Raw genomic sequence first — 15,643 nt, 5'->3', positions numbered from 1 at the left:
AGATTTCCGGATCATAGGGTTCTATTAGGCATGGACAACAATCAGGAGTTTTCCTGAAGGGTGCCCATGCCACAAAATTGGCTCTGAAATGATAGATTCTGTCTTATTGTCATTCCAGCACGGATGCACCATTGAACCCTATGGGAGCATCGGGAATTATGAATGTGCTGTCAGCTAGCCTAAGCCTAAGCAACTGGGCCTTTAACTGTATGTGTTCCTAGTCAGGAACGCATACAGACAAATGGGCGCTGTGTTTGACAGGGTGAAGAGCTAGTGGCTCCTGGCCCCATCAATCACTCTGCTGGCCAAAGAACCATTAGGCCTCTGGCCACAAGCGGCTGCTCTCTCCCCCCCAGCAATGTTGCAGACAAGTGACATCACTTGAGCGCTCGCAGTGCAAGAAGCGAGGGATAGTAAACCCGGAGGAAAGCACCGCTGCAGCTGTGCAGTAGGTGAGTAAGGGTTTTTTTTCGCTTTTCAGTTTTTACGGTCAGGAAATACTGACTGTTTCATGAAGCCTCCTGAAAAACCTCCTGACCAGTATTTCCTGATTGTAACAATGGTCAAGGATGTGTGCATGGGGCCTAACCCATTCAAGAGAACTTGTAGCTAACCCCCAGAAGATGAGATGTTATTATGATTAAACAGCTTAGGTGCCCTGATTACATAAGTTATTACAGTTTCCAAGTGGTTTAAAGGTCTGAAAATTCTAGGAATAGTCAAATGGGTGGGAACTTTTTTTTATTAAAAAAGCTTTAATAATTGGAGAGAATATCAGGTATATCAGGTCACTGGTGTGATGATACAAGCAGGGGATGTGAATGCTTAACTTTGATGGGCATGTATGTCAGACCCCAACCAATCTCTAGACTGGGGGGGGGGGAAAAAGTGCAAAAAAAGTTGTTGTTTTTTTTTAACTGACAGGGACACCAAATCAAACTTTAAGCTATAAATTTATTATGCTATTCTTATAAAACATTATGCTACCCTACCCACACACTCCCCGTGCAGGATTACTGCTGTGGCTAGTGATTGACTGAATGACAATTTTTATGTTCCGAGGGAGAGCAGGATGCCCTGAGCAGTGTCAAATGGAGAACTGGCAGATGACCACATGTTATACTGCCATCCTTGCCCTTAAAGGGGTTTTATCGCATTGAGTAACTTTTAAAATATTGATGCTGGTATACAGAGAACAATTAAGAACCTATGCTTAGCTGTCTAGTCTCCCCCAGTGTCTTCCTGTGGTGTCGCCACTGTCCCCCATTGACTGCAGAGCCACCACTTTTGACTTGTCCACACTAGTCTTTGGAGTGAAAGCTCGCTCACCCACTGGCTGCGGCGTGGTCTCAGTCATTGGCTGAGTGTGCTGTCGCTCCTGAGACTAGTTAGTTTTGGAAGTGGAGGTTCTGTAGTCAGTGGTAGACACTGTTGACACCAAGGGAGTGCGCACAGGTAAGTATAGGTTCTTTATTGTTCTCTGTATACCAACTGCAATATATTTTTAAAAGTTCCCTAACGCTGGACAATCTCTCTGAAAGAACACTAAACTTAGAAATAAAAAGTAAAACACAACAATCTGTCCCCAGTATATAAATCTCCCAAAAAACAGACACAGGGTGTGGGGCTTAGTCGTTCTAGTCTTCTATTGGAGACAGAGCAGTCGGGGAGGCCAATTGCATTACAATTAGGTTGAAAGGGGTGAAAAGGCAGAGGGGGGGGGGGTGGAGGCTGACCTCCTTGAAGACATAGAAAAGTCCCTTATATATTTCATAATTTTTATTATGTAATACATAACTATGTATGTAATTGCTGGGGGTTTCTATATTTGATTTTATAAAAAGTAACTTAGTTGCATACACAGACTGCAAAGCAGTCATAGACATACATAGGAAATCATCCAGCTGAGCAGTGAAAACATTACTTACTGTAGTAGATGGTTCAGCTGCATTACACAAAGCATTATATAATAACTTATCTGAAACGCATTATAAAAAACATGAGATGGATACTTTGTAAATATACCAGACACTGCCTGAAGTACCTACTGTAACTAGAATGGATGGATTTCTAGGCTCATTCAGAAACTGCCAGAACAGTAGTGACAATGATGTGTTTGTCAATAGGAAGCCCATTGTGGTACAAAATCATTGTAAGGTATATAGTTTAGGCGCTATATAAATAATACATGGTTCACTACATACACATATAGATCAGAACATAATATAAAACTGGAGGAAAAAAAAAACATATCTGAAATAAAATAAGCCTTCATATAAATTATTTTTCAGGACATGGCTATAGCCATACAGTCTGACACAATGCTGTGCGCTCTTATCTATAGCTATTCAGTTGTGGCACTTTGGCGCACAGGAACGCAGGAGCTGACAAGCGATCTAGCAGAAGAATAGGAGAGGCTGTGGACACCAGGGTCCCAAGATATATTCTTGGCACAAACTCAGGTTTGCTGACAAATAGGGGATGTAAAGAGATATGCAACCGTTGCTATGCCAGCAAAATAGATAGTGAACAATGAAGGTCTCTCATCTGTAACTGGGGCTAAGGCAGAGGAAGCTGGAAGGTCAGTTCCCTCTTATCACTCATGGAAAGAAAACAAGCTGTGATGATCTATTAGAAGGACTATTACATGGAGATTTTTTTCATCATTTATCAAGTGCATTAATATAGTCTGCAGTGATTTATACACAATGTCACTTTCTTGTTGCAGCTATCCATGTCATATCGCCATGTCGGACGCAGAAAAGGGGCCAGAGAAGTCCCAGAGGGGACTTTGCAACAATTTATCTGCTCATCTAAACAGCAATTGTTGGAAAAATAAAATTGTTGCTTCTCAGTCATTAAACAGTCACCTGAGCAACTTATCACTCCGTCTAATGGTGCGTTTACAAGGAACGATTATCGTTCGAATTTTTCAATAACGATTGCATTTGACCGATAATTGGCTCGTGTAAGCACAGCGAACGATCAAGCAACCGGCGAGAAATCGTTCATTGTGATCTTTCAACAAGTTCTCAAGTAGTCGTCGGCTAAAAATTTGTACATCGCTTTAAGTAAACAGTCTTTTACCAATTCTCCCTATGTGTAAGATAGGCTTAAGCGATCTTAAAACGATCGCAATAACTTTTTTCAAACAATCTCGTTCTGTCTAAACGCTGATTGTTATAAAAATACACATTGTTACTTCGAAATTGTCAATAGTTCCAATTATCGCTCCGTGTAAATGCAGCATAAAAGGACCATATAAATTTACAGATTTGCCGTGGCTTGTCCAGTGAAGATTATATCTTCATCTTGGACCGCCTACGAAGAATGGGAATGAATGCTGTGATTTGTTGCTGATTCTTCCTCTCTACTCCAATAGGGAAATAAAATCTGCAATAAATCCACAATAAAACGTGATGATGCAAATTTTCCTCCGGATCATCCATCTGCAAATATTCTTTTCAGAATCTGCAGAATTTTTTTTTTCAAAAAAGAAAATTTGGAAAAGATGAATGTAAACAAGTATAGAGATATCCTGGATGAAAACCTCTTCCAGTGTGCTCTGGATCTCAGACCAGGCCGAAGGTTTATCTTCCAACAAGACAATGACCCTAAGCACAGAGCTAAAATAAAGCAGCAGCTTCAGAACAACTCTGTGACCATTTTTGACTGGCCCAGCCAGAGTCCTGACCTTAACCCCACTGAGCATCTCTGGAGAGACTTGAAAATGCCATCTACCAACAATCACCACCCAACTGGAGGGAACTGGAGAGGATCTGCAAGGAAGAATGGCAGAGCATCCCCAAATCCAGGTGTGAAAAGCTTGTGACATCATTCCAGGGGGCTTCTACTTAATACATAGTCATCACCATAATACAGCAGCTGTATCCATGTTTTCCTGGACTCTCTAGGGCTGCACCTAACCTCTTCAGCCACAAGTATTCAAATGCTGAACAATAGGAATAGAGTATGTGCAAGTTGCGCTCAACTCTGTACACAGATGTACACAGATGGTTGAGCATTCATACTGTGTTTGGCAGCCTATTGGTCTATAGTACTGCTTATATAAACAGACTAGCAGATAAAATACATGCCCTTGGCTTCAGAAAGAAACGCAAATACATGCATTGACACACAGCGAGTTTGGCCATGTGAACCCGTGTGTAATGTAGTGGGGTACTGATCGCTGCAGACTTGAGCAAAGTTAAAAAGGTGTCAGACAACAAAGTATGATTAACTCTTTTTCGGGATACTGCTGGGATGGAGGAAGGACAAGAAAGCATGCAAAAGGGGAGAACTAGAGGTAACCCACCTCCTCCCACAAGGAGTTATACAAGATTAGAAAAGTTTTCATTTAAAAACAGCATCACATCTGTCTTCAGCATTCACTTCAATGTTACTGAGCTGCAACAGAAGCTCAGAAGATGTGGTCGCTATTAGTTGCATCTAGGGTGTTAAATGGCCTGGATCAGTATTAGAGGGATTCAGCTGCAAAACAGAACTGACACATGTGGCATATGGAGCTGGCTCAGATTAGAGCACACATCAGCTATGTAATGTATGGTGGATGACGTTGAAGGGAAACTGTCAGCTGCAATTCTTGTTCTAAACTATTAGATAGCAGCTACATTAAGGAAACACATGGTACCTTTCATATATGCAGCTGTGCTTCCATACAGTTAAAAAAAAATATATATTTTATTCTCTGGTACAAAAAAAAAGTCAAGAGGCTTTCCCAAGTCCCGAAATGCCTCCTTGCTTCCCTCTGTCAGCAGTCTGCTGAGGTACCAGGAGCCTGCTGCACCAAAGAATTAAAACATGTTATGGAAGCACAGACCGTTACATGAAAGGTCCGAAAAGTATAAAATGAAAAGCTACCTAACAGTGTCAGCAGTTTAGCATGTGAAATGCATCTGACAGATTCCCTTTAAGAGGTGAAAGAGGACCTGTTACTTCTAAGTATAATTTTCTAAATATGTTTAGTGTAGAAAGGGAAGACCGAGAGAAGAGAGTTTGAAAGTGAATGTGAATAAGGGTAGCTTCACACACACACCGTATCGCAGTGAATGTTCTGCTGCAGATACGCAGCAGATTTAATGTAAATAACTGAACACAGCATTAAATGTGCACCATCAAATCTGCTGCTGATCTGTTGCGCATCGGTCGTGTGTGTTAGCACCCTGAGGGTGGAAAATAGAATGAATAAGCTAAACCAGTGTTCTACAACTCTAGTCATCAAGGACCACCAACAGGTCATGATATGAAGAAATCCTATACAAGCACCAAATGTAATTATATTAGCTGTGAAATACTAAAGGAAAAGATCTGACATTACCTGTTGGTCCTTGAGGACTGGTGTAATGGTGTGTCTACACAGAGATCTGACAGATTTTTGAAGCCAAAGCAAATAACAGACTATAAACAAAGAAATGAGAAAAGGGGGCATAAAACTAAATGAGAAAAGGGGGCAGAAAAAAAAAGAGCAAAAGAGGAGTGATTGAAAAGAAGTGTGACAGAGGATGACAGAGTGTTGGGTAGAATGGGAGAGGGGAAAGGATGGGGAAGAGAGCGGGAGAGAAGAGGAGCAAGAGAGAAGGACAGCAAGTGAGAAAAGCAGAACAAGGGAGAGAAGAACGAGAGAGAACAAGAAACACTTGATACAATGGGAACGTAAAAACAAAGTTAGGGTGGGTTCATACTGAGGAACGGCCACGCGCCTTTCTGCCGGCTCCATAGACACCATCGATGGGCCGGCGTATACCGCTATCTGCCGAAAGTAGAGACATGTCACTTCTTTTGGTATGTGCACACTGAGGAAAAGGCGAGGAATTAGGTGAGGAATTGAAGAGAAATTTAAGCTTGAAATTCCTCCCCTAAAATATGTACAGAGCAAAGTCCCTTTGTGTTCAATGGATTTTCCGCTCTGTTCACACTGCAGAATTTCAGAGCAGATTTTTCTGCTGTAGATCTGCTAGAGGAATCCTATAGAAGTCAATGGGAGGCTTAAATTCTGCTTGAATTCTGCCTGAAAACTTTCTGCTTCAATTCCTCGAGAATTGCTCAGTGTGCATATACCCTTCGAGAGAAAAGCTGGAGAGAGGATGAGATTTGTAGAATGAGCGAGCGTGTGGGCAAAATAGTCGAAATAAAATTAGTGCAGGTAAATGGGTAAATTAGGACAGGGACTGATGTGACTGATGACTACCTCCATACAGCAATGTATAATATGTTGGCGATAAACAACCAACAGTACAAAGTAGTCTTCTGGCAACCCAGATTGCAGATACTTAACAGGCTGAAAGGGTTAAGATTCTCTGTTCCTTGTACTGTACATGTCAGTGTGAAGGCAATGGGACACACTCCTCTGGGGTCAGTGTGGGAGAGCTCTGCCCTCCCAACAAGCCGTCCAGACACACAGCACCCAGCTGGGGAGTGCAGCCTGCAACTAAACAACTTCTCCGGAGAAGACAGATATATCTTGTTTAGTAATGAGGAAAAAATGCTGTAAGGAGGGGATTTTGGGGGATGATTTGAAGATGGTCTGGAAAACACAAACAGCTTGGGCTATGAAGGGCAGAGGGAAATTATGAGGGCGTCCAACACAGGAAGTTTACTTCGGGAGCTGTGTAAGCGAAGCGACAGCACGTCCGCAGGTAGGAAGCGGAGGAATCCTCCTGGGATGCAGCAGTGGTGCCTGAGCAAGACTGGTATGAAAACAAAGCTCTTATGGTCCACGGTGTGCAATGAAATATGTCACTTCAAGTTCAGGCTAAAAATATAGCCCACTGACTGAATGTATTCACTGCCTGGGGAATATATGAAAAACACATGTGCATGATGGCAATACCAAACACCTGAAGGATGCCACAGATCCTACTTTTTGATGTAGGGCAGACTGGCATCAATATGCTACAAATATCATATTGATGCAAAACCCAAGGCACTGGGATGGTATTAAATGTAATCATGTAAACCAATATCCACAAGATATAGGATGGGTGATAACAAGCTGCTCATTATGGACATTATGTCCAGAATGTGGACATAATGTATGGAGCACACTCAGGATGTACGGTCATCGTACATTGTTTGGCAATGTTTGATGACCCCGTAGAGAATCTCCTCATTCCTGGGATCAGTAGGGGCCCAGTCATCTGACCCCCACCAATCAGCTTGTTAAAGGAGAACTTCTGCAAAAATCATAACTTGCCATCAAGCAGGGGCAGGGGGGAACATAATAAACAACCACTACTTACCTCTTCTCATGTTCCACGATGCCACTTCACAGGCTCTAACACCCCAGCCAGAACTATGCCCCCCTCCCCCGAGTGAAAATACCTGACTCGGCTGATGGATTGCCTGCTTGGCCAATCAGTGACTAGAGTAGTGCCTCGCCCAAGTCACTGGTCCGCTGAGCATCCCATAATCCAGGAGCCCGACTGGAGTCCCGGATTGGTAAACCAGTGCTGCTGATGCACGGGGAAAGGTAGGTAGTACTTGTTTATTATGTTCACCCTTGCCCCTGCCTGCTAGAATTACTAAAGGCTTATTATATTCTCTGGATTTCTTCTTAACATTTACTTCACGTCTTCTTTATGAAATGGCATGGTAGCAAAGCAATGGCTATATTTGTTACCATGCTGTCATTTTATAAAGACGTGGTACAATAAAAGTTCCATTTGACTCCATCTTGGTGCCTTGGATATTGGTTTTATTGGATTCCAATACAATCACAGGTGTTAGTGGTGCAGTGGGTGATCTGTTGTCTCTGCTACTATTATCAGTGACATAGCTAATATCTATAACAAATGCTGCTGTAGTGAATGCCCATAAACTAACCCAATGGAAGACCACTAGTTTAAATGATACATCAAGTGAATCAACAGACTGGCAAACAAGCTGTCAAAAGCAAATCCCACCGCTGGCTGATCTCAAGTGATTGCTAAACTCATCAATCCGTCAATTCATTCAACAAGCCCCCAAACTAGACAAGAATGTTACTACTCAAAAGTGGCAGCAGGAAGAGCGAGACTAACACAATTACACACAGAATTCCCATAGGGTCTCCTAAAGATCATGTATCTGTGTTTGCTGTACAGAAAGCTCAACCATACATTCACACATTTTTTACATTTGATATAATTATCTTCCAGAATTAGAAGGAGAAGGAGGGGGCTGGGGGGGGGGGGGAGATTTTGCAGCGCAGGCAATTACAGAAAGATAAATTTCCTTCTTCAGGGAACTGTCAGGGCTGAAGCAGCTTCGCTCCACACTGAAGTGGAAGCTTCGGGTCATGCTTGGTTAACTTGAAACAATGCCATCACCTAAAGCTGCTGATCTTATCAGAGTGTCTCACAGATTGCCGCAGATGTGCAGCGTGGCACTGGCCTGGAGTTCTCAAACCTGGACAAGTGCCAGCAACACAAACAAGACGCTTGGATGGAAAAAAAAAAAAAAAAAAAAAGATGAGGTTAAATTTATGGCAAATGAACACACTATTTATTTGCCAGTAAAAAAAGTGAAAAAAAGACAAAGATGTGGAGAGAAACTGGACGAGGCATCAGAAAAATGGTGCTGGAGTGTTTGGGATGGAAACTGGCAGCTGCCAACCCCGATGTTCACACACATTCCAGCCACATCTAATCACACCCTACCCTAGGACTGAGGCCGACGGCTATAAACCTAATTTAGCTTATAGTAAAATCAAGAAATGATCAGCACCACACTGAACGAATGATAAAAGTCACACTAAGCAACACAACACTCTCACAAGCAGTGTGTAAAACAGTCGGTGATACACCTTCATGCAGGGATGCCACTCATTGCCCTCCAGCTGTTGCAAAACTACAGTTTCCAGCCTTGACTGAGCAGTAATGATGGGAATCGTATTTTCCTCTGGAAAGCTGAGCTGTGATAGACTGCTATGGGCAAAACCTTGTTTCAGACAGGTTGATAAATCTGGGCCTGTGTTGTGTCATTCATCTGTACTCCTTACTAAGAATGTATGGCTAAGCAGTCAGCTGGGTGTTACCCATTGTGGGCATGTCTGAAGCAGAGATGAGCGGAACTTTCGGACATTTGGTCCGAAAGCCGCTCACTCCAGTGCGATGCCTTCGATCCCGGGTGAATAGTTGCGCTCCAGGGAATCTGCGGCCGGGAAATCCAGGGAATGTATCTTGAATTCCCTGGAAGATCCTGCCCGCAGATTCCCAGGATCGCAACTATGCACCTGGGATCGCAGGCATAGTAATTGAGCTAAGATGCCGTCGGACCAAAATTCCGATGGTTCGCTCATCCTTAAGGCCCTATTCCACCAACAGATCTGACGACAGATTATCTGCCAAAGATTAGTCTGAAGCTATCCAATGAAAGCCAACAGTCCAAAGACACCGTAAGGAATGCCACAGGTCCTTCTTGAATAGTTGTCGAAATATGGTGTGACAACCTGAACAAGATGTGTAAACCAATCACGTTTCAAGATTTGGTAAAAAGGTGCCCCGAGGGCTGGAAACTAATTGGTTGCAATGGGTAATTTCTTAAAGTTGGTAGCAACTGATTGACTCAAGAATTGGGTAAGAATGTGGAATGAACAGAGGTTACTGCCTTTGGTGTTGTCACTTATGTTGGCTCAGGGATGTGCATGGAAAGGACACATTGCAGTATAACACATGAAAAAAGCACCTCCTCCTTAAACTCCTGAAGAACACTCCTTATTTATATCTTTTCTTTAAAGGAAAACTCCGGTTTTATAAATCAACTGTTATATATATTTGTAGATTACTTCCATATAAAAAATCTCAAGTCTTCCAGTACTCATCAGCTGCTGTATGTCCTGCAGGAAGTTCTGTATTCTTTTCAGTGTGACACTGTGCTATCTCTGTCAGTGACAGGACCTGTGCAGAGGAGGAGGGTCTTTCTATGGGGATTTGCTACTGCTCTGGACAGTTTCTGTCACGGACAGAGGTGGCAGCAGAGAGAACTGTGTCACACTGGAAAGAAAACACCACTTCATGCAGGACATACAGCAGCTGATAAGTATGGGAAGGCTTGAGACTTTTATATGGAATTAATTTACAAGTCCGTATAAACAGTTGATTTATAAAAAGTAATTTACAGATTCTGATACCAGTTAATTATTTTTTTTTCTCCAGAGTACCCCTATAACTGTCAGCAGTAATACAGAAATATGCAGTAATATCACACTTCTATTAACATACCTCATAGTGCAACCATATAGATGGTATAACCTATCCTGGACTGATGCACATCCGATCTTCTAACCCACATATCACATCCCTCATCTTCACTCGTCACCACTTACAGCTTCCTTATTTGCTTCAATATACCTTCCATATCATCAGACCAGCTCATTTCCTCTCAGAGTAAATGTGACAATAGACATGACATCTTATTATATTAGCCTTCATATGACCTCTTGGCACACCCCAAATAGAACATTTTTCTGTGCCATCATTGTATTTCCTCACTGCATCCGTTCCTATGCCCTGGGACACCCTGCTTTTCCTGTTTTGCACCATTAGAAACTAATATGTACCATGTAGTACTGATCCAGCCCTGGCATCAAGGACACTGTGGACGTGTAAGTGTATATTTATACACATGGATATACAGTTCCTGATGGAAACTTCTTTTTTTTATCCTAATGAATTTTTATCCACAAGAAGTACATGAGCTAGATACATGCTTGGGGCTGGGTTCACACTACGTATATTTCAGTCAGTATTGTGGTCCTCATATTGCAACCAAAACCAGGAGTGGATTACAAACACAGAAAGGATCTGTTCACACAATGTTGAAATTGAGTGGATGGCCGCCATATAACAGTAAATAACGGCCATTATTTCAATATAACAGCCGTTGTTTTAAAATAACAGCAAATATTTGCCATTAAATGGTGGCCATCCACTCAATTTCAACATTGTGTGAACAGATCCTTTCTGTGTTTTAATCCACTCCTGGTTTTGGTTGCAATATGAGGACCACAATACTGACTGAAATATACGTAGTGTGAACCCAGCCTTAAAGTGTATGTTGACCTCTGAACACCATTCTACCAAAGTAACTCCCAAATGAACCTGTCATGCTTACCAGTGAAAATGGTCTCCCCTTCACACAACTATTACCTGTGTTTCTCCAAAAATAAGACTGGGTCTTATTTTCTTCTTTAAAAAAAGGCTTATTTTAAGGGTGGTTATTTTTTTTCAATTAACAACAATCCCACATAATGCACGGTTTATTTCTTGTTCTCCAAAGACTAACTTTCTTTTTAGCATAGCACTTATATTTAAATATCAATAAACGGACTTCATTACAGAGAAGCACAGTGAAGACGTGTTTGCTCTGTCCATTATAACCTATGGAGAGGGAAGGAATCAGGGGGATGAGTAAGCAGAGAGCGCAGACAAGCAGCCCATGCAGTTTGGACAGTGCTGGTCTGGGAACTTTATTTTCTTTTCTCCGTGCTCACTCACCCCCCTCGGCCCCTACCCCCTTCATAGACCATAATGGACACAGAAATTCTGCTTGTACTACTGATTTTAAAGCTGTGAATTGTGTAAAGGCGGTGGGGCATATTGTTCCCTGGGCTCTATAGCACTGCTACAACCTCACTGTGCTGTTTGTCCGCCCCTGTGCATAATCAGCAGTGTGCATTCTGCATGCAAAATAGTGAAGTGTAGCAGTGTTAGGGCTCAGGGAAATTAAGCCCACCTTCTGGACACTCCTTCCACCTACAGCTATGTCACTTGTTCACCCATATCCAGGCACATTTGGCTAAGTAAAGCAATCACGTGTGGGAACAGGGGAGAAAACTGCTGTCAAATTCCTAGTGGTGGTGGCTTTTTTTTCTGGGCACAAAAGGATCAGACAGCTGAAATTTAATTTGCCTAATCCTTTTCTTCTCCAATACCCTCTGTTGGGGTATAGTTGGTTGGCCACCATACACATTATATGGTTTGCAGGTCTCACTGAACCATATGTAGCTCACACAGGCTCCAAGGGCTGGCCCACAAACAGGCTATATAAGCACAAAAAAATAAAAACTGCTTTCAATAGGTGAATACACACATGATCAAACACTTTTATAAAGCTACAAATACAAGTTTCAATGAACACTGATGTGGTTGACGGAATTGCAGGGTGTAGATGTTTTGCTGTTTGTAGCAGAGCAAGAAAAAGTTGGTATGGTAATGCACACTGACAATTGTCAAAACAGCACAAAAAAAAACATGACTTTTCTTACATGCTGCATAATGGTGATTTTTTTTCATAAGCAAAATTTCCTAGAACTGCTCCTTCTTAAAAAAAACAAAAAAAAAACAAAACCTTGGGAATTTGTCTCTGATACAGCATCAAATGGGAGCACATTGTGGTTAAAGTGTACCCGTCATTAATAAAAATTTGGACATGTCAAAAGTTTTGACCAGTCACTGCTGAGGCCACAGATCGGGAGAATGAGCGGGAAGACTCGATTGGTAGCATAATTAAACTTCCGGCTGTGCAGCGGCCCATAGACTCATAATGGAGCCACCTGGATGGAGATTGCTTCTGGTTCTCCTGAACAGGTGGGGGCTTGGCAATGATTATATGGTTTAAATCAAAATCACAATTAATTTAAAGGTTATCTCCAGTGATTCTTGTGACTATTCTGCAGTGCTGTATTGTGACAGCTGTGCACATTTGTTTTTAATATACATCAGTTTTAAGTTTGGGGAAGAGATGCTTTTCCGAGGGTCCATCCTCCCTGCTCCCCACCACATGTGACTATGCTCCAGCACCGCAGAATGACATGGTGCTGGGTTTCGTTCTGGCTATGGGAACTATGAAAATGGACTGGATAGCTTAGTTAAATGTAAAAGGGGAGCGGGAAGGAGGGGACAGTGCTGCACAATAGAAATTTAAAAAAATTTACACAACAATTGGAGGTACAGCTTTACATTTCTACTAGATTATGATTAATGAACTATCACTTTAATACCACACCCTGTTTACATTCTGCACAATTTGTTGCGGTTATTTCCTATTAATTACCCAGCTACGATGACAGGTATTGTGTCTAATTTTTGATGCAATTTATTTTATTTTTTGTTATTTTAGTAAGCCCTAGCTAGGTGTATATTCATTAAAACACACTAAAAAATAGTAATACAACGGAGCTCTCCCCTAGAATGGAAAAAAAAAAAAAAAAAAAAAGCTTGCCCTTAACTGCCACCTATTGGATAGCACTTCCTGCAGGAAGTGGTGTAGTCTGTCCAGTATGACACAGTGCTCTCTGCTGCCACCTCTGTCAGTTACAGGAACTGTCCAGAGCTGTATCAACTCCCCATAGAAAGACTCTTCTGCTCTTGACAGTTCATGTAACAGACAAAGGTGGCAGCAGAGAGCACTGTGTCAGACTGAAAAGAAACCACTTCCTGCAACTGATAAGTATTAAAAGACTTGAGATTTTTAAACAGAAGTAAATTGGACAAAGAGTTAAAGAAATGCTACCTCAAATAGGTGGCAGTGAGGAGCCAGCTCTTTTCCTTCAGGAGGAGAGCTACTCTGCTTACCTTAATTCCACCGAGCACCACATAAGACTCCATACACCAGTTTTTGTGCCCTCTACAAGGATACATCACCACCCTCTCAGCCCCACAGGGCATTGTTCATATTATGTATGCAGAGGCCATGAAGACACTGCAACCCCTTATTAGAAAGTCGCAGAGGCAACATTAATCTTCTATGAATAGCCTTATATTGAAGACAGTCTTCCCTAGACACTATAATATGGTGTCCAACCGTACAAGACAACGCTGTATGCCTTATTATAGAATAAGTACAGTAAGGTACCATACACTATTACATGGTTTTGGTGTTATGGGTCATGCCAATTTAGTGGTTGTATAGGGCTCTAATGCTGCCTAGCAGGGCCGGCTGACCATGTAATGTATATTGGGGGGGACAGGACTTTCCGTGTGTGGGGTTGCGGCTTTCTCCCACCTCCAAATTTAAAACATGAGTGCTCAGCCGAACTGAGTTTGCAGGTATATGAGGAGGTGTCAATAGAAATAGCTGCTGGCCAAAGAGGATTTTTTTTAACAGCTAAAGCATATTGCTTTTTTGTTTTGCTATTTTTTTTTGTCTGCTATATATTGAATTAATGCATGACTTTACTGTTTAGCTATAACAGGTCATAAAAGGTATTCATTAGAAAGGAACGAACTTCGAGCATGCTTGAGTCCATCCGAACCAGATAGTTAATTAGCGGTGGCTGCTGAAGTTGGATAAAGCTCTAAGGCTATGTGGAAAACATGGATATAGTCATTGGCTGTATCCATGTTTTCCAGACAACCTTAGAGCTTTATCCAACTTCAGCAGCCCCAGCTAATCAAATGCCGAACGCTCGGGTTCGGATGGACTCGCGCATGCTCGAAGTTGGCTCATCTCTAGTATTCATCTATATGGCAGTGTTACTTTGTTGACTTGCACTGAGTGGATGTCTTTTGTGAATGACTTATCAGTCATCTCATTAAAACAGAGAATTACACGTTAGTACTTCAGTCCAATGCTGGTGTGACATAGTGAAATCATAGCCATGCTGTCACTGTAATTTCATGTTTTACTACAAAGGAAAAAAGTTGGAGTGAGGTATGGTTTTACATAGAGAAATACTGGTCCAGTCAAACCGAGCAATGTCCAGAGAGCAGGGACAATATATAATATGGTACTTCATGTAATAGTACTCACATTCATATACCTTTTCTAAGCTTCTCTGATAGACCTGAGGAGTTGTACATATACATCCATTAAGCAGTTCATTATTTAAAGCTTCTAATGCAGAAACAACATGATCAAATGGTATTTTCTTTTTTTTTAGCGGATCTGGTACTTGCATCATTCCGAGGCACAGACCAAACAAATACTCAAAAAGCAAAAAGGGATTAGCTGGCTGGCAAAGGCTGGTCACAGCATGGAGCAAAAGTGGTTTGCATTGGCTACAAAGTGACACAAGACCATAGGAGAGCAGGAATATGATTACTGGAGCTGACTAAACGTCTTCATTCTAAAATGTTTAATCAGCAAACTTCAAAGTCAGGCCTCTAAAGTTTCCCTGCCTAATAAAGGAGTGATGCCTTTGAGTCTGGGCCGGTAATGAGGGTGCTGAGAAGAGGGCCTGGTGTTGGCAAGCTGCTTGTTTGTGGTCGGTAACAGATTGAGAAAGGCTTCTGCCAGTGTAAGAAGAGCTGACCTAAGAGCCAATGCTGAATCTCAACACCGACTTAACATCACAGGAAGGTTTAGACCAGAACTAAATTTTTCTTCCCCTTCCATTGACAATGTAAACATATAGCAGGGTAATATTTGTGACAAACAAACAAACCTTATTACTTAAATACAAGATTGCAGAAAGCTACAGAGAGCTTCAATATACTGACTCTTTCCTTCAGCGCATATAGTAGACAGCTCCACCTTACGAATAGCATCCTTGGTAATGGCTGAGGGCAACACTGTAGGCTTCTTGCAAGAAGAGGCAAAGACGCTTTGCACCTGGCTGAAAAAGCGACTGTACATTGGACGGCTGCCAGCACAAACTGGCAGCGTACCAGCTACAGCGGACATTAATAAGGGAAGCTGTCAT

The 15,643-nt window shown here is 42.0% G+C and overlaps 1 protein-coding gene across 4 annotated transcripts in view; it reads right to left on the bottom strand.

The window, feature by feature from the left end:
- Nucleotides 1-15,643, bottom strand: part of SMG6 (SMG6 nonsense mediated mRNA decay factor) — a 177,129-nt gene that overhangs the window by 51,526 nt on the left and 109,960 nt on the right. The gene's annotated exons all lie outside the window — the stretch shown is intronic.

This window comes from Dendropsophus ebraccatus, chromosome 11, assembly GCF_027789765.1.
Source record: "Dendropsophus ebraccatus isolate aDenEbr1 chromosome 11, aDenEbr1.pat, whole genome shotgun sequence".
NCBI classification, from domain to species: Eukaryota; Metazoa; Chordata; class Amphibia; order Anura; family Hylidae; genus Dendropsophus; species Dendropsophus ebraccatus.
This window is presented reverse-complemented; position numbering and strand designations above follow the sequence as displayed.